This window comes from Phacochoerus africanus, chromosome 6 (assembly GCF_016906955.1).
Source record: "Phacochoerus africanus isolate WHEZ1 chromosome 6, ROS_Pafr_v1, whole genome shotgun sequence".
Lineage (NCBI taxonomy): Eukaryota > Metazoa > Chordata > Mammalia > Artiodactyla > Suidae > Phacochoerus > Phacochoerus africanus.
Genome location: NC_062549.1, coordinates 20,071,680 through 20,090,321, shown reverse-complemented (window position 1 = coordinate 20,090,321; position 18,642 = coordinate 20,071,680). Strand labels below are relative to the sequence as shown.

The window sequence follows — 18,642 nt, the reverse complement described above, 5'->3', positions numbered from 1 at the left end:
ATCTTTCTCGTTTTTCTCATCTTGTGTTTGCACCCTATGTAGTTTTGCAGAGTGCAGACCAAGGTCAAAACATGGAGCAGGATCCATTGATATCAGGTGTGGACCCAAAGGAGCCACTCTACGTGCCTCTCCTGTGGAAGGGTGGGCAAGTAACATGGGTAAAACGTCTGCAGCCTTTTTGTTTCAGGAAGCTGTATGCTTTTCTTATTTTCCCAGGGGCAGGAAAATATAGCATATTGTGCTGTCGCAAAAGGAAAGAATGGGGTTGAGGCTTCATGGTTAGAGATGAGAAAAGTCTATCCATTGTCAGAAAGGAAGAGTCGGAGGAATTCATGCAGTCAGAGGCCGATAAAAGGCACTGCAGGTGCTGATGACAGATTACTGTCCTCACAAACCTGAAGGCATGATCTAAGGCTCAATCCTAATGTCTGCCAAACTCAAAGAAGTTAAAGAAAAATGGGACATAGCAGATGATTTAGATGGCACTTGGGAGAGAAGGAATGCAATGCACCCAAGATAAGCCTCATGAGATAAGGCAAGCATTAGCATAGTGCACACCCAGGCTCTGCCTTCCACTTGCTGTTTCCAGCTTCTTCATCTCACTGGTAGATGAGGAAGAATTTGGCATTCGAAAGGTATTCTTGTGAGGTCTGATTCCATTCAAGAATCCCCAAAGCTGGAAATGTGAATTCTATGGGGGTGGAAGAAACTCTGCTAATTTGTGCCCCATCATTTTAAATGCTAATGGGTTAGGTGTCTTAATTGATGCAGAATATATTTGTGAAGGTGATCTCTGCCTTCCTCATACAACCTTTCTGTGAACCCCCCACTGGGGGTTCTTCATTCTTATGCCCTCAGCTGGTCTCACGCAAAACAAACAAACAAACAAACAAAAACCAACCACAAAGCCTCCCTGAGGCCCTGTATCCTTGTAGTGCTCCCTTATGGGTGCTGTAGTTATCATCGACTCTGGCTTTGGAGGCACAGTGATAGAGGAGAAATACCCTGGACCCTGGAAACATGTAGACCTGAGTTGAAATCTGGGTGAACTGAAAAAAGAAATTAACATCTCTTCTTTTCTTTTCTCATCTGTAAAGTGAATAACAATATGTCCCTTTCAGGGCTTTTTGAGGATACCTTATCTATTTCTCTGACAAGTTAACCCAAAAGTTAGTGGCTTAAAATATAAACGTTTATCGTCTCGATTTCTGTGGTTCAGGGAATCTGAGAGCAGCTCAGCTGGGTGATTCTGACTCAGGTACTCTTGAGGCTGTAGTCAAGATGCTCGTGGGAGCTGCAGGCATCTGAAGGCTTGACTGGGGCTGGAGGATCCAGCCCTGTGGTGACTCACACAGCTGGCAAGTTAGTGCTGGCTGTTGGCAGGAAGCCTCAGTACCTTGCACCATGGCCCACTTCATGGGACTACTGGATTGTCCTCACAAAATGACATTGGCTTCCTCCAGAAAGAATGATCCAAGGAGGAAACCTCATGTTTTTTGTGACCTCATCTCAGAAATCATACATCATCATTGGAGTTCCCTTTATGGCTCAGCGGTTAATGAACCCAACTAGTATCCGTGAGGATTCGGGTTTGATCCCTGGCCTCACTCAGTGGGTTAAGGATCTGTGAGCCGTGGTGTAGGTCACAGACGTGGCTCGGATCCCATGTGGCTGTGGCTGTGGCTGTGGCCGGTGGCTGTAGCTCTGATTTGATCCCTAGCCTGGGAACGTCTCTGTGCCACAGGTGCAGCCTTACAAAAAAAAGAAAAAAAGAAAAAAAAAAAACAGAAATCATGCATCATCACTTCAGCCTGCTCTATTTGCTAGAAGTGAGCCACGTAATCTAGCCAACACTCAAGGGGAGAGGAATTAGGTTGTCCTTTTTGAAAGGACTGTCTAAGAATTTGTGGACATATTTAAAATCAGCATAAGAGGTAGCATAAGTACAATTCTTGGAATAAAATAAGTGTTAGTAAATGCAGGGCTTAAATAGTATCTTGTTCTCCTCGTCTTTCCAGTACCCACAACAATGCTTGGCATATAGCAACCATCCTAAATAGTGAGGTAGTGTTGATTATATAATGAGCTAAAGTTGTTGCTTGCCTCGTGCTAAGCATTTTCAACAGACTAGCTCATTTCATCTTCACCATAACCCTGGGAAATGTATGCCCCTCTATTTTTATCCCAGTTTTACAGATGGGAAAACTGAAGCATGCCCAGAGAAGTTAAGAAATTTCTTGGATGTTAACATATGAAAGGGTGTGATAGAGCCAGGAACTGGCGTCAAATAGTCAACTCTAGGATGGAGCTTTTAACCACAAAATTATGGGTGTCCCTACAACTCAAGTCCTCTAAAACTATTCATGTGAATGATCCCTTTCAAATTTATTTGTCCTGGACTACTTTGAGAGTGGGAGAAAACCATATTTGAATTGCAAAGTCTGTATCTTGAGGCACTTCTCTCTGATCCAGAATGGTCCCCAAAATTCCCAGCCAAGATTTCAGAATGTGAAGCCCAGAAGTCCCTCGCCCACACTCTTCCTTTCTCCACTAGAATAAAACACTCCCACAGCCCTCTACTTTCTTATCTCCTGCACTTAGGTTTCTCCTTGAAACTGATATTTGAAGGTCCTAAGGCTGGATATTAATTTGACAACTACCAAACTGGATGATTTTAAAGGTTATTTACTTCCTGCTCTAAAGTTTTGTGATGACATGGGTCCTCCTTCTTGCGCCTCCTTATCCTTTTAGAAATGAGTGACCAATTCTGGTCAGTTTGTCCTCAAAGACTACTCATTTGACTCCTTTTCTCATCCTTAGCCACCATCTTCAATCCACACTTGATGAGGACAGGGATTGAAACATTTTAGCCATCCGTAAACAGAACGCACCTCTCCATTCATGACTTCCAAATAACCACACAAACTGCTAGGAATATCCTCTTTGGTTGTGACAACCTGTTTTTAAATAACCCCCCCAGGAGTTCCGTTGTGGTGCAGCAAGTTAAGGACCTACATTGTTAGTGGCTTGGGTTGTTGCTGTCTGTGGTGCGGGTTCAATCCTTGGCCAGGGAACTTCCACAGACCATGAACACGGCCAAAATATATATAATAAATAATTGGCTGTGAAGCAGTCCTCATACAGGCTACCACAGATATTAGTACATGTCAACAGCTTTTGGAGAATACAGTCTTAAAAGATGTTAAGTTGTTTTCTTTGCTGACAGGATTTCCTGAAGATTTTCATGTGCTAACGTGCGCTGTGATCTTCCTGAGGAGAGACAGTGTAACGCAAGAGATTTATTCTCTTGGTCTTCTTGTGGACTCAGGTTAGGAAACTCTCTTGGGTTGTCTATTTGCAAGCTTTTTTTTTTTTTTTTTTTTTTAATCACTGGGCCGCTTTCCTGAGACTTCTTACTTGGTGGTGACCCCACTCTGCCCTGCACTGTGCCTTCACACATGAAACTCCACAAAGCCATTCCTCAATAACTGTTCCTCTCTTGATCCTTGACTGCCCAACCCTCAGCGTCCACTGAGGCTCTCTAGGGTAGAGAAACTACTCTGAATGATGCTATATTGATGGATACATGTCATTATACTTTTGTCCAAACCCACAGAATATACAGCATCAAGAATGAACCCTCATGTAAACCGTGGACTTTGACGATAGTCATGTGTCCATATAGGTTCATCACTTAGCACGGTTGTACCGCTCGAATAGGGGGATGTTGATAATGGGGGAGGCTATGCATGGGGGGGGGCGTGGGCAGAGGTTATATGAAAATCCTCTACTTTCTGCTCAATTTTGCTAAAGCCTAAGGAATTAACTGTGCTTCATAATGTGAAATTTTGGCTAGGAGTCTGTGGAGCCTAAAACGGCTGTGTTTAAAAAAAAAAAAAAAAAGTCTATTTAAAAAAAGAAAAGAAAAAAAAATTAAAACCAAGACCTAAATAACTTCCTTAAGGTCCAAAAGTGTGTGTGTGTGTGTGTGTGTGTGTGTTAATGAAGAAGTCAGCCTTTTGCTAGGTGGGTTCTCTTTGAACACCTGTACTTTCTAATGACTTCCCTATCCCTGATTTTGCCTTTCTATCCAAGAGAGCCTAATCTTCCAGACTTTCCCATTGAAATTCCATTCATGTTCTGGAAAACCCCAACTCCTACCCACTGGGTCCTTCCAGGACCCTTTGTGATTCCCCTCATTAAAACATTCCTTCAGGTCCACGTTATTGAGTCCAAAGTAGCATCCTTGGGTTTTGAATGATTCAACCAGTGATTTCTTCTAGCAACCCAAAAAGCTACAGGGGGAAAGGTCTTTGTGCTCCACGTTTTACAGCATCATTGAGGTGGACGTTTATTCTCCAAGACTTCTCTTTGGGGATTTTCCTAAAGATGCACCTTTAAAGAAAACCCTAATCAGATCTATTAGACAGCACATAGCTCACCCTGAGGCCATTTTAATTCTCAGGTGTGCACAGTTCCTTTAAACCCTGTTGAAAAGCAAAGCATTTGCTAACCGTTTTCTAATTTGCAGTATAACCTTTTCTTCCTTTGAAGGCAGTAAATTTCATTATAATGCAGAGTAATATCACACTCCTTTTATGCTTCTAGCATATCCCTTTGGACCTGATGGATAAAGAAAGGAGCCATATGCCTCTTAGTCATAAAAAGAGAACATTCGAAGGACCATTCAAGCAAGTAAGTAGTCAGGCACTGTGCTAGACCCTGGAAATGGATACATGAATAATACAAGTTTCCTGCTGTGAGTGCAGGCCTTAAAAGACATTTATCTTTGTTGAATGGCAAGTCCGTTCTGAGCACCTACTATGTGCCAGGTACTGTATTGGTAGGTGAGGGGCTTTAGACTGTGTTCTCTGGAAACAGACTCTAAAAATGAGAATCGAGAATGGTGTGCAGAAGGTTTATTGGGGAATATTCTTGGGCGATGCACTTGCACAAAAGTGAGGATGGCAGGATGGGGCAGGAAAAAAAAATGGGTATTCAGTGAGGTTGCAACTAGTCCTATTAAAAGCTCTGGAGCTGAAATGACCATTTAGGGAGTCCCTAAAGTGGCAATGAGGCCCTGCTTTTGTATGCCCATGTCAGCCAGTCACTGGGAGACCAGCTCTCTAAGAATGTCTGTAGCTACAGGCAAGCCAGTTTTCCTGCAGCCTCAGGCAGTGCCTGGCAAGGGACATGGCCTTGAGCCCTCAGTAATCCATATCTCCAGGAGCTGGGAGATGAGAAGACAACGTCCACTATTGAGGTGTAGCCAGAACAGGGTCCACCCATGCCCTCAGGGAGCTGATCATTTAGTTGATGAGCCCTAGCAGCAAAGAGGTGAGTAGAAATGCAAAGAGATTAGTACAAGAGGAAAGTGCTGTGAGGACACAGAGCAAGAGCAATTAGCCCAGTCTTAGAGCAGGATTCCCAAAAGAGGTGATGGCAATGGCAGTGACAATGATGGGGTAAAGAATTAGGCCTGTGAAGGCCATGGGTGTGGAGACAGTTAAAGAGAAAGTCTTCTCGGTAAAGGGAGCAGCGGGTGCAGAGGTTGAGAACATGGCTTGGGGGGAACCTCGCAGCGTTAGGAACGCTGGTGTGGAAAGTGCTCTAGAAGGAGGGGTGCACAGTGAGCGACAAAAGAGCTGAGCAAGGATTTGAACCTGAAGGTTGGACTTGAAAGCTCAGGCCAGGCCAGGTCCAGCAGTTGGGGATTTTATCTGCATTATCCTGACCATCAGTTTCCAGCAGGGAGTTACACGATCAAACATGCACTGCGGGAAGATCATTCTGGCTGCAGAGTGGAGAAAGGAATTGAGATAAAGGAGCAACACAGGGCCCCTGTGTGTGACCATGGTGATGGCTAATTTGTTAATTTCTGATGAAAAATGATAGTGACTTAAAACAGAGGCATGTTGTGGGATGGAGGGAAATGGATAGATCTGAGAGATATTAAGGAGGCAGAATCCATAAGACTTGACTGACCGGATGTGGGTCTTTAGGGAAAAAGAGGAGTCAACTCAGATTTGTCTTTGAGCTGGAGCAGGCAGGCAGTGGTGTGAAGGATGAATCTGAGAGAGTGTCGGCCTGAAACAAGGGAGCCAATTAGAGCCATGATAAACAATGTATTTTTGTGCGGGGACCCATTCAGAAAAGAAAGAAGAATTATGACCACGCTCGTTGCATTCAAATGAAAATAATGTTATAGGATTCTATGAAAATCATACTGTACATTCTTAACCTTTAAATTACCTTCGTTAGTAGTAGACTATCGGTGAGAAAATTGGCCCTGCTTTACGTATTAATAGCTGGGCCACATTTAGATGTAGCATCCTGGAGGCAGCTTGTCGCTTTTTTGGTTCCCTTTTGTGTGGTGCTTTGGACCCCATAGAGAACATTCCAGAGTGCATTCTTTCTCTATCCTTGATGCCACCCTGCCAGTGAGAATTATTACAATTCTGATACATAGAAGCAGAAATGGGGGCTCGGAGAAGTGAAATGGCTTCACATCCCACATGGCGAAGTTGAATCTAGACTGTTCATTCATTTAGTGCTGGGTTCCCTAAGGTTACCCCTCCTGGCTAAGCCTCACACAGAGGTGAATTCAGTGTGCCTGCAACCTGGGACTCTCTCTCTGGCTGCAGGATTGTCTACCTGCCCATGAGCAGAGAGACTGAGCCGGGCAGAGAATGCCTCGTTACCCGGGAGCCGCAGCACCACTGCCTCTTCTCCCGAAGCTGCTGGCCATGGAGTGTCCTTGCTACCTGACCGCATTCAGGCCACTTCTGGGGCCCCACCCTGGGTCATCCTATCGGACAAGCTTTGACTTTTGGTTACATGGAACACAGAAGCTGGCATGACAGAGGCGGTTTCTCCAGATGTAGAGCCTTGTGATATATAGGATTGGAAAGCCTTCCCATCAACTAGATCTTGCCTGGGCTGTATTCTGTGACCAGATGAACTAAATGTAGCCCAAAGATCCTTGCTACCTAAATCAGTGATACCATCACCTCCAGGTCAGATGAATCAGCCTTTAACTAGAGCAGGGGTGAGAAGGGGAGGGCAGGGGAGGGAGGGCTGGGAAGGAGAAGGGGAGGGCTCTGTCTGAAACTGCCCCTCCAGGTGGCATGCCCAGCCACACAATGGCCTCCTTTCTGACAAGCACTTGCTATGTTAAATTCTCAAATACAATGAGAAGGGAGCTTGTTTCTTAATCTGGCAATTTAGAAATTAAAGATGCAATTAAATATGATTACGGATAAGCTCGAAATAGATTTTCTGAATATAACACACACATACGGATGCATGCTTTTCAGGTTTATTCATTAGTCTCTTCACAGGCACTTTGTAGTCTTTTTTGTTTTTCACCCCCAGCTCTATTGACATATAATTGATAGGGTGTTAAAATATTGTGTAAGTTTAAGGCCTACAACATGTTGATCTGATAACACTTATCTATTGCAAAACGATTGCCAGTATAGTGTTAGCTAACACCTTCATCACATCACACAATTACCATTTCGTTTTTGTGGTGAGAACATTTAAGATCTACACGCTTAACACTTTTTCAGTATATGATACCGTATGATTAACTATACTCACCATGCTGTACATTAGGCCTCCAGAACTTACTTGCCCTTTTAATTGGAAGTTTATACCCTTTGACCAACATCTTCCCAATTTCCCCCAGCCCCCAGCCCCTGGTAATCACAAGGGCTCTCCTCTCTGTTTCTATGATTTGGCTTTTTTTAGATTCCATATAGAAGTGATGTCGTATCATATTTGTTTTTCTCTGACTTATTTCGCTTAGAATAATGCCCTCGGTGTCCAACCACGTTGTTACAAATGGAAGTATTTTCCTTCTTTCTCATAGCTGAATATTATTATGTGTATATATATTTATATATTTATATCTAGAGAGAGAGAGAGGGAGGGAGAGAGAAAAATCATATCTTCTTTATCCATTTACCTGTGGATAGGCACTTAGGTTGGTTGGTTCTGCATCTCAGCTATTGTAAATAATGCTGTAATGGACCTGGGAAAACAATTTGTGGTCTTGATACAAACTATGCATGGTTAGTACAAAGTTTTGGTTTTTGTCATCTTCCTCACCACCTTCTCTGAAGTCCGCCTCCATCCTGAGTAGCCTTAATCTACTCCCAGAGTCCCACGATACTGTCCCTGAAATGCCCATCGAATTGAGCAAGGTGACCTTGGCATATAAATACTGGCTGTGGAGAATTGCAGAATGCTTCTAATTTTAGTTGCAAAAGTAATAGCCATAATATAAACAGCTACCAGGTACTGAACATTTGCTCTTAACCAAACTCTGAGCTAAGTGTTTTACACAAAGTCAATGTTACGTTGGGATTTAATTATTTTACAGTGTAAGGATTTTGCAGCTTTTATAGCAACAATCCAGCTATTGAAAAAAAAAACCTCTTTTTTTCACTGCCTTTATCTAGTTCTTTGAATTGTGCACTTTGTGCAGGGCTTGAAATGCCGATTTTGCATCATTATATATACCTTCTTCTTACACTTTTACACCTTTCTTGCACTTTACACATTTCGATGTAAAGAAGGTATATTACCTTCCATTTTTTTTCCCCCATGCCTCTCCTCCTCCTGAAGATCTCTTCCCTTTCCCGGGAATCTTCCTTAAGAATGTATCTCAGGCCAAGCAGTCTTCCAAAGGCAACAATTCTCCATAATCCCCTCCCACAATCTTATAGCAAAAGGCGCATTTTGACAAAACCCTCAAACCAAAAGCTGTCTCCAGTGGCTATGCAAGAGGTAAGACAGGCTGCAAATACTGCATGGTTCCCAGCATGACCTGGATGCCTCTCCTACCCTGCTCTTTAGGCATTTGCAGCACTGTAATAGGAACAATCTGGGGTGTATTCTAACTCATTCAGTTTAAAATTGGGCTGCTGTGACTCTTATCCCACAAAGACAAACGTGCAAAAAGTGTCACACTTGTGTGTAGAAAATCCAAAGGAAGTCACCAGAAAGAGCGACTAGAAATAATAAATGACTTCATCAAGGTCACAGGATACAGGATCGATTTACAAAAATCAATGGTAATTTTACATGCTGGCAATAAGCTATCTGAAAATGAAATTTAGAAAATAATTCCATTCAGAATAACACCAAAAAGCATAAAATACTTAGGAATAAACTCAACAAAAGAATTAGAAGATTTGTACACTGAAAAATGCAAGACAATGGTGACAAAAATGAAAGAAGTTCTAAATAAATGGAGAGACAATCCATGTTCCTGAATTGGAAGATGTTAATTCTCTACGGTCACTGTCAAAGTCACAGCAGGTGTCCTTTCTGGAGCCTCCTCTGCCCCTCTATTGGGCCACCCCTTAGCTAGAAGCTGGACCAACCGTGTTTTTTCTCCAGATGCAGAGCTTTATGCTTTGTAGAGTTTGAAAAGTTTCAGTTGAAAGTGGCTCCCCCATCATATGTGATGGCCAAATGAACTAAACGTAGCTGAGGGAGGTCTGTACATCCTGAGTGGACAGATATTATAACCACCCAGGGTCAGAGGGACTCGAAAACATCATTCATTAACTGAAAGGACAAGCCCCAGGTTGGACTGAGAAAAAATTCACAAATCATGTATCTCATAAAGGATTTATGCCTAGAACATTAAACAACAACAACAACAAAAACCCTCTTGCATCTCAATAATAAGACAAACAAGCCAGTTAACTTAATATGTGGGCACAGTACTTGAACAGACTTTTCATCAGAGAAAAAGGCTAGTGAGTACATGAAAAGATGCTTGACATTACTGGTCATTGGGGATATGTAAGTTAAAGCCACAATAAGATACCACTTCCCATGGAGTCCATTGGCTGTAATAAAATGGAGACGATAATAAGTGTTGGAGGGGATGTAGAGAAACCGGAACTTTGACATGTTTCTGGAAGAAGTGTAAACTGATGCGACCACTTTGAGACACAGGTTTTTAGTTACTTAAGAAACTACCACGTGACCCCACAATTCCACACCGAAGAATCTACCCTAGAAAAGTTAAAATATGTACACAAAGACTTTTAAATGAATATTCATAGCATCAATTTGTGAATGCATAAACAAAATGTGGTCTACCCATCTATCAAAATACTCTTCAGTTATAAAAATAACTGAAAGACTTATACATGCTCCAACATGAAAGAACCTCAAAAATATTACAGTAAGTGGAAGAATCCAGGAACAAAAGATTACATGTTGTATAATTCTCTGTACATGAAATATCCAGAAGAAGCAAATCTATAGGGATGTAAAGCAGATCAGTGGTTGCCTGGAGCTCAAATTGGAAATAGGAATTGACTACAAACAAGCATGGGAGTAGGGAGGAGAGAGTCCATGGGACTTGGGATGATGAAAATGCTTTATTTAAGACTAGATTGTGGTGATGTTTGCAAAGATACTAAAAATCTTTGATTCAAAGAATTTTTTTTTTTTTGCTTCTTAGGGCCACACCTGCAGCATATAGAGGTTCCCAGGCTAGGGCTGCTGGCCACAGCCACAGCCACGGCAATGCAGGATCCTTAACCCACTGAGCAAGGCCAGGGATCAAACCCGCAGCCTCATGGTTCCCAGTTGGATTCGTTTCCACTGCGCCATGAAGGGACCTCCTAATTCTGTGAATCTTATGCCTCAATAAAGCTGTTGAACAACCAGCACAGAATGGAGCGTGAGAGGTAGAGATAGAACGAATTTGGCAACATATTGATAATTTTTGAGGCTGGATAAAGGGTCATGAGGGCTTTTCCTTTTGACTCTCTGTGTATATTTAAATTTTCAAAGAAAAATTTAAAAGAAATGGTTAAATGAAGAATGTTACACTTCTTAATTTCTTTACATAGAGTGAAAGATGACTCAGTCTCTATATCCCCAAGCTGGGGGACAATTCAGTCTGTCATCATAGAGGCCCCCAGCCAGGCATCCTCATCAATCTGGGAGGCTCAGGTGGTGCTCGAAAAAATCTTCAGGCCAGCAGAGTCATGGCCATATATCTGGTACAAATGATCTTTAGAAAAAGTCAGCAATGTCACATTTATTCCAAAGCTGGAGCAGGCGTCTTTTCTGAGGTCCGTGGCATCCATGTAGAGGACCAGCCTCCCTAGATCCCCTAGAGACACTGAATCCTTGTCATTCCCCTCTGAGTCCTAGTACATTCATTCCCCGGGAGGGTTGTGGCTTTTGGACACACATGAGTGAACCACAGATATGCATCTTCTGTGCTGTGGGATTAATTTCCCCAGGCTCACCCCAGCTCGCTAATCTTAACCTCTTCCCTGGATTTAGTTCTTCACAATGGTTGGGACAGGAGTTCATCTTGCAGTCACCTATTTAGCTTGTGTTAATGCATCTGAGGTATGAACTAAAAATATATTCTTTCATTAAAATGTGTGTGTGCGTGCATGTGTATATGAAATACAAAGAATAGGGAGTTCCCCTGTGGCATGGGGGTTAAGGATCTGGCATTTTCACTGCACTGAATGGCTGGAGTCACTGTTGTGGCGAGTCCTGGCTCTGGAACTTCCACATGCTACCAGTGTAGTCAAAAAGTTAAACAAATTAAATACAGAGGAGTTCCCGTCATGGCTCAGTGGTTAACTAATCTTAATAGGAACCATGAGGTTGCAAGTTCGATCCCTGGCCTCGCTCAGTGGGTTAAGGATTCAGCATTACCCTGAGCTGTGGTGTAGGTCGCAGATGTGGCTTGGATCCTGCGTTGCTGTGGCTCTGGAGTAGGCTATAGCTCTGATTCGACCCCTAGCCTGGGAACCTCCATATGCCTTGGGTATGGCCCTAAAAAGACAAAAAAAAAAAAAAATCAAATACAGAAAATAATATACAAATAACTTATCTTTTCAAATTCATCTTTAGCATGCAAGCTTTTTTCATTCATATAACAAATGTTTATTGAGCCCCTCCAGGTAACACCAGGCACCATTTGCCACACTGGAAATCTAACACCAAACAGGGCCACAAAAGCTCTGCTTTTATGTAGCTTGGATTTCAGGGCTTATGTTTTCGAACTATTAGGTGCATAAGAATCACGTTACAATGTAGATTCTGATTTTAAAGGACTGGATGCCGCTTGAGATAGGGGCTGCTAACAAACTCCCATGCCAGGCCAACGCTGCAGGCACACAGAACACACTCTGAGTTGCCAGGTTCCTGGGTGGAAAGTAGGGGAATATTGGAAATCTTGGAAAACACAAAAGCTGATCATTCACAGTTTTCATACTGAATTATTTCCCACATGCTTCTCTGGATTATTTGCAACTTGTCTGTGCTGAGAGATGGTTACAGCTATGCTTGGCCCTGAGGGACCCCACCCTTGTCACCTGGCCCCTAAGTGGATTATTCCTCTTTTGTTACACAGACCACCCCCCTACTCAGCAGCCTACTCAGACCACACCATCCCACTGTTCAGCACTGTCTGTTCACACCCAGCGGCTTCTCTGATTAATTCACCAGTCAGGACTTGTGTGTCAGAATCCCCTTAGGGAACTGATTCTGTTTTGCACTTCAAAGGCCCATCTGGCAGGTATCAACAGTGTGTGTCTAGATCTTTGGAGTTGAACTTGAGCCTTTTCCGGTCTTGTATTTTAATTCTTTCCTGCTCACCACTTTTAGGTTATGGTGTTAATGAGGGGAGAATGGGAAAGAAAGGAAAAAAGTGCCCTTGGGTTCTGGTTATATTTTCTCTCTTTGTATGATCGTTGCACAAAAAAAAAAAAAAGGGATTAATTCTCTTCAGTGGCTGCGGTGGTTCGAAACAGCAGCCTCTTCTGAACAGCCAGGTTGCTTGGGCATTTACTGAGCCATGGACTAGCATGTTGGAATGTGGTGCCAGCTCACAGGAGTTCTAAGCATCCACTCAAACGTAATCATGGGAAAAGCAGACAAAACTATTTGTAAAAGGAAGTGCATCACAGCATCGTGACGATAGTAAAGGATCGGGGGAAAACCCTAAATATCTGTCCTAGCTTTCTGTTGTTGCTGTAACAAATTACAGCCTACCCTTGAATAATTTAGGGGTTAATCTGTGTGCAGTTTACAGTTGTCCCTCTAGCCGCTGTCCCTCCGCATCCACAGATTCAACCAACCATAGATGCAGTAGGATTGTAATATTTACCACTGAAAAATATCCCCGTGTGGTTGGACCTATACAGTTCTAACCCACAAACCCGTGTTCACGGGTCAACTGTACTTATAATCTAGGGACTTTTAATAACACCAAATGTAGGAGCTCTTGTTGTGGTGCAGCAGAAACGAATCTGACTGGTGTCCATGAGGATGCAGATTCGATCCCTGGCCTTTCTCAGTGGATCAGAGATCTGGTGTTGCCATGAGCTGTGGTGTAGGTTGCAGACACGGCTCAGATCCCACAGCTGTTGCTGTGGCTGTGGTGTAGGCCGGCAGCTGTAGCTTCAATTCAACCCCTAGCCTGGGAACTTCCATATGCTGCAGGTGCAGCCCTAAAAAGCAAAAAACAAACACCACCAATTAATTTACAGTTATAGAGGTCAGAAGTCTGAAACCAGCTTTGCTGAACTAAAGTCAAGGTGTCAGAGCTGCTTTATTCTTAGGTCCCCAAGAGGATATGCATCCCTTTGCCTTTTTCAGCTCTGTTGGCCGCCCACATTCTTTGGCCATGGCCCCCTTGCACCATCTCCGAAGTGCATCACTTCCACTGTTGCCCAAACTCTGTTGCCTCTGTCCACCAGTGCTGGAAACGTGGAGACACAGTTTTGGACAAAGGAGAAATGAACAGCTTTAATTGCTCTGCCAGGCAGAGGAGGCCCCTGCAGGCTAATGTCCTAAACCCTGAGCCCTCCTTCGGGAGCAAAGAGGAAGGGTCTTACAGTTCAGGGAGTGTAAATTGGCCCACAGATAAGGATCAGGGTAGATGCAAGCCTACATTCTTCTTCAAAGCCGTCCACAGACAGGTTCTGGTGGTCCTTGAGGCTATGACACCATGACCTTCTTTCTAGAATGAAGAATGCTTCACATCAGGCAGTTAACATCTCCTGATTGTTGGGGTTTTAGTTCTGCAGAAGAGCTCAAAGATACTGTTATGTGTATCCCTTGAGGAGAAACCTGCCCCAAGGCTGCAGGGCTTCTTGACTGCTCCTCCCTTGTCTCTGCATCCCCTCTCTTCCCTGATTAGCAACTGTTGGAACCTGACTTTTGGAACTCAGGGAGGTCCTAGAAGCCAGAAGAAGCCTATTTCCTAAAAACAGGAAAAGAGGGATGCGGAAAAGCTTTTGTGCCTTGGAGCCTCACAGAGTCCTGCTGGGTTTCACAACCTGTTTCTGTCACGTTGCCTTCTTTTTCCTTCACTTTGCCTGTGTCCCTTTTATAAGGATGGTTGTGATTACATCAGGTCCATGTAGGAAATCCAGAATGATATTTCCACTTTTAAATAATTCTTAAAATTAAGATCCATAATCACATCTGTAAGGTCCCCTTTGCAGGTATAAGGTAACATTTTTCCATATAAGGTAACATTCGCAGGTTCCTAGGATTAGGAAGTGGACATATTTAGGAGACTATTATTCAGTTTACACAATATCAAACCAGAAGAAGTAGTCAAAGGTGTCATCTTTATTCAATGGAATATTATGGGACCATTAAAGCTCTTATGTGACATAAAATAAAACAAAATGATCATAATGCATTCAGTGTTTATTCACCAAATGTAACACTATGTTCCAGGCCCTGTTTTGATATGGTCAGGAGCCAAGACCCAGCTCTTTTGCATCCTGTGTCCTAGTCAAGGAGATGGAGAGTAAACAGATAAACAAATTAATATGCAGGATAATTTCACTTAGTGATAAGTGTTATGAAGTAAATGGAGGGAGGGGATGAGATGATGAGTGACCTTGCAGAGGGATACAAAGAAAATGCTGTGAAAAGGCTGCATTTCTACTAAGACCTGATAAAGAGAAGGGGCCAGCTGTGTGCCGACCCGGAGGTCAGAAGCTTCCAGACAGAAGGGAAAGCAAGGGCAGTGACCTTTCTGGAGGCAGATGGGTGAGACGAAGGCCAGGGTGCCTGGGCATAGTGAACGAGGAGAGAGGTAGCACAGGTAGGCACCAGGAAGGATGCTGTGGGCCAGGGGGTAGCAGCAGATCCTAGCTGCTTACCTGACCCTTCCATCTCTCTTCTTTCTTACAGAGGCAGTCAGTTTAGTGTGGAGCATCTGTGTGAATAATTAAAAGACTGGTTTTTCTGGTGTTTCCTGCAGCTGCAGTAGGGGTTAGGGAGATTGTGAGGCTGGCCTCGCCAATAAAGATGTACCATGAAGTCAGGGGAGAGGGGGAGGCTTCTACGAAGACTCTTGCAAAGGGGACAGACTCCGCAGCTTATCTCCTTGGACTCCGACTTGTGTCCTTTCACCTCTCTCTTCTCTTTCTCTCTGGAACATGAAAAAGATCTTGGAGATTGAGGAGTTCCTTGTAGTCCTAAAATTGAGCGCTCTAAGCTAACAGTTTTGGAGCAGGAAGATATAAGGCACCGGGGCCCTTGAGGGCATCTGCGGCTGTGACACTCCTTCTGGAATTCCCACCTCTATTTGATCTCTTCCTATTTGATCTTGATACTCTAACCAGGGTTCCATGGCGTGAATTGAAATCCAGTCCCTAAAGGATAAGTAGAGTAAGACATTTATATTTTGTTTTTTTGCGCAATTGAAAATCATCAGAGGGTTTTAAGTAGGATAGCTGTATGGTCTGATTTATATTTGTAACAAATGATTCTACCTACCCTATGGAGACTAGACTATAGGTCCTACTGGAGACGTCAATTAGATGTTCATTGCAGTAATTCCGGAGAGAGGTGACACTAGCTTAGACTAGGGTTATGGAGGTGGAGATGAAACTGACAGCACTAACAGCCTGAACCTAGTTGGAACCCAGATTGGGACTTGAACCCAGCCTAAACCCACATTGGGACTTGAACCCACGGTTTTAAGTTAGAATCACCCATCCTGTGTCTGGACTCACTGGGGTTCTGGTTCTTCATATCTCCGTGCAGAAGGAATTCAGAGAGAGACAAAGTGATAGGCAAGAAATAGATGTATTAATATAGGACACTTGCAAGATGCAAGTGGGCAGGCCCAGAAGCTCTGCCCTGAGGATCCTGTGGTCTACAGTTTTATCATCCTAGGGGAGTGGGGGTGGGAAAAAACTGCCTCTTCCTTTCTAGGAGGAGTAGCTCCTCCTATTTATCATATAGCTAAATTGTGTATTCAAATCAGCAGAAGGGTAATCCTCAAACTCCTGCCCTTGGTCTGAATCTGAATGCAGGACTCATCCCATCCCCCACCCAATGACCTGAGGCAATTCTCGCACTTCCACTCGTCAAGCAAGCCTGCCTTGTTCTGAAGGCTTTCTTGAGCAATTATTAACTTACAGTGATCTCCCAAGGTCCCCTAAGTTTCCCTCATTAGCTATGGTCCTTTATTGGGATTTCTACAATTACCTCTGCCTACTCCATCCCTATCAGAGAGACAATTTGAGTGTATTTTATAGGTTTTTTTTTTTTTAACGGAAACAGAACTGAATATACAGTGAGCTAATAGTGGCCAACGTTTATTATCATTATGTTCAAGACTAGATTCTAAGCATATTCCATGACTCACTCATTTAATCCTAACACCAGTCAGTGAAACAGGCTTTTTTGTTTGTTTTTTAGGACTGCACCTACGGCTTATGGAAGTTCCCAGGCTAGGAGTCCAATGGAGCTAGAGCCGCCGCCAGTGCCACGGCCACAACTCGGGATCCAAGCCACATATGTGACCTACACCACAGCTCATGGCAACGCAGGATCCTTAACCCACTGAGCGAGGCCAGGGATCGAACCCACATCCTCATGGATCCTAGTCGGGTTCATTAACCACTGACCCATGAAAGGAATTCCCAAAACAGGCGTTATTTTTACTTGCATTTTTACAGCTGAGAAAACTAAGAATTAAAAAGATTAAGTAAGTTTTTAGTAACTGTTGGGGTATGCCTTCCTTTATATGTGTATATTGGGCAGGGGGCTTCTGTGTGTGTGTGGTGGTATGTATTGAGGGATATGGACAGAGCCATCCTAGGAAAAAAGGCTAGAAAAAAATATACCAAATCTTTTAGAAATTTTATGTCTCAGACATAGGATGACACCCAACTTCAGTACACTTTTCTTATTTTCCAGTATTTCTGCAGTGAACATATGCTACTTCTATGTACAGAAGAATAGTTAATGTATAAAAAATATTGCGGCTTAGAATTGCACTATTTAGCAGTAGATGTAATGCCATATCAGCTGTTTTCAAGAAAACAGAGAATGGGTTGTTGTATAGTCACCATGGCCAAGACAGAAATGATGCCAAGCTGAGCTGTGGAAATTAGGTCATGGAACAGAAGTTTCTAGACCTCTAGGGCATGATTAGAGCCTCCTCAGCCTAGCCTAGTCATCTGTCCACGAGTTGATGGTGTCTTCTAGGAATAGCCCTAGTCAAATAACCAAACTTTTCAACTTTTCCAAACGCTGCCATTGTGAGAAAGCAGCTCTTTAGCCCAGAGTCTGCCTATTTGTTCAAATACGCTCCCCACTGCTGGATTCTATATGCCAAGCTGGCCTTGAAGAATTTCCCTTGTCTGACATGACATCATTTAGTTTATTTATGTTGGAGAACCCTCAGGGAAATACTACACCTGTGTTATGTATGTGTGTATGTGGATATAAATTGCAGAGCAACAAATCACTGGAAGGTGAATTCACTTATCAAATTTCTAGTCCTCAGGCTGTTCAAAGGTAAACTATGCACCCTGGGCCAGAGTCAGCAAAGGAGGAGAGGGCAGTCAGAATTCAACTAGGGATTGTGGAACCCCACAACAACCTCTTAGACTCCAAATCATGAAAGTGTCAGGAGCCATTTTTCAAAAATCTAGATTCAAAGCTCTCTACAAGCAGTGAACATTATTTCATTTCTTAGAATAGCCCCAACTTTCTGTCCTCAAATGCCTTGACATGTCTACTCTTTGCCTAGTTTTTAGCACTGAACCTTTCACTTCAATATCATGAATATATTAGAAGAAAGAATGCAACCTAAATGTATCAAAAGTAGAAATTAAGAGATCATACAATAATGGGCTCAAAATTCAGCATGAACAATTGCTAATTGAATATTCATATTCCTATATCTTTTTCTTGAGGATTTGAGAACTTTAGCGTATGTGCTCCTTACATAGAAAATTCGAAGGACATAAAGTCCATGATAAATTAGGCAGCTTATTTTTTATTTTATTTATTATTATTATTATCATTATTATTATTATTATTATTATTATTATTTGGTCTTTTTGCCATTTCTTGGGCCGCTCCTGTGGCATATGGAGGTTTCCAGGCTAGGGGTCCAATCGGAGCTGTAGCTGCCAGCCTACACCAGAGCCACAACAACTCGGGATCCGAGCCGCGTCTGCAACCTACACCACAGCTCACGGCAACGCCGGATCGTTAACCCACTGAGCAAGGGCAGGGATCGAACCCAAAACCTCATGGTTCCTAGTCGGAACCACTGCCCCACGACGGGAACTCTGCAGCTTATATTTTAAAAATTTG

At 43.1% G+C, this 18,642-nt stretch overlaps 1 long non-coding RNA gene across 1 annotated transcript in view; it reads left to right on the top strand.

Moving 5' to 3' along the window:
* The window catches only part of LOC125129081 (uncharacterized), a 72,019-nt gene that overhangs the window by 7,658 nt on the left and 45,719 nt on the right, over nt 1-18,642 (top strand). Inside the window, exon 3 of the long non-coding RNA XR_007135407.1 lies at nt 4,609-4,695. This is a non-coding gene — a long non-coding RNA (uncharacterized LOC125129081). The remainder of the gene's footprint in view (nt 1-4,608; nt 4,696-18,642) is intronic.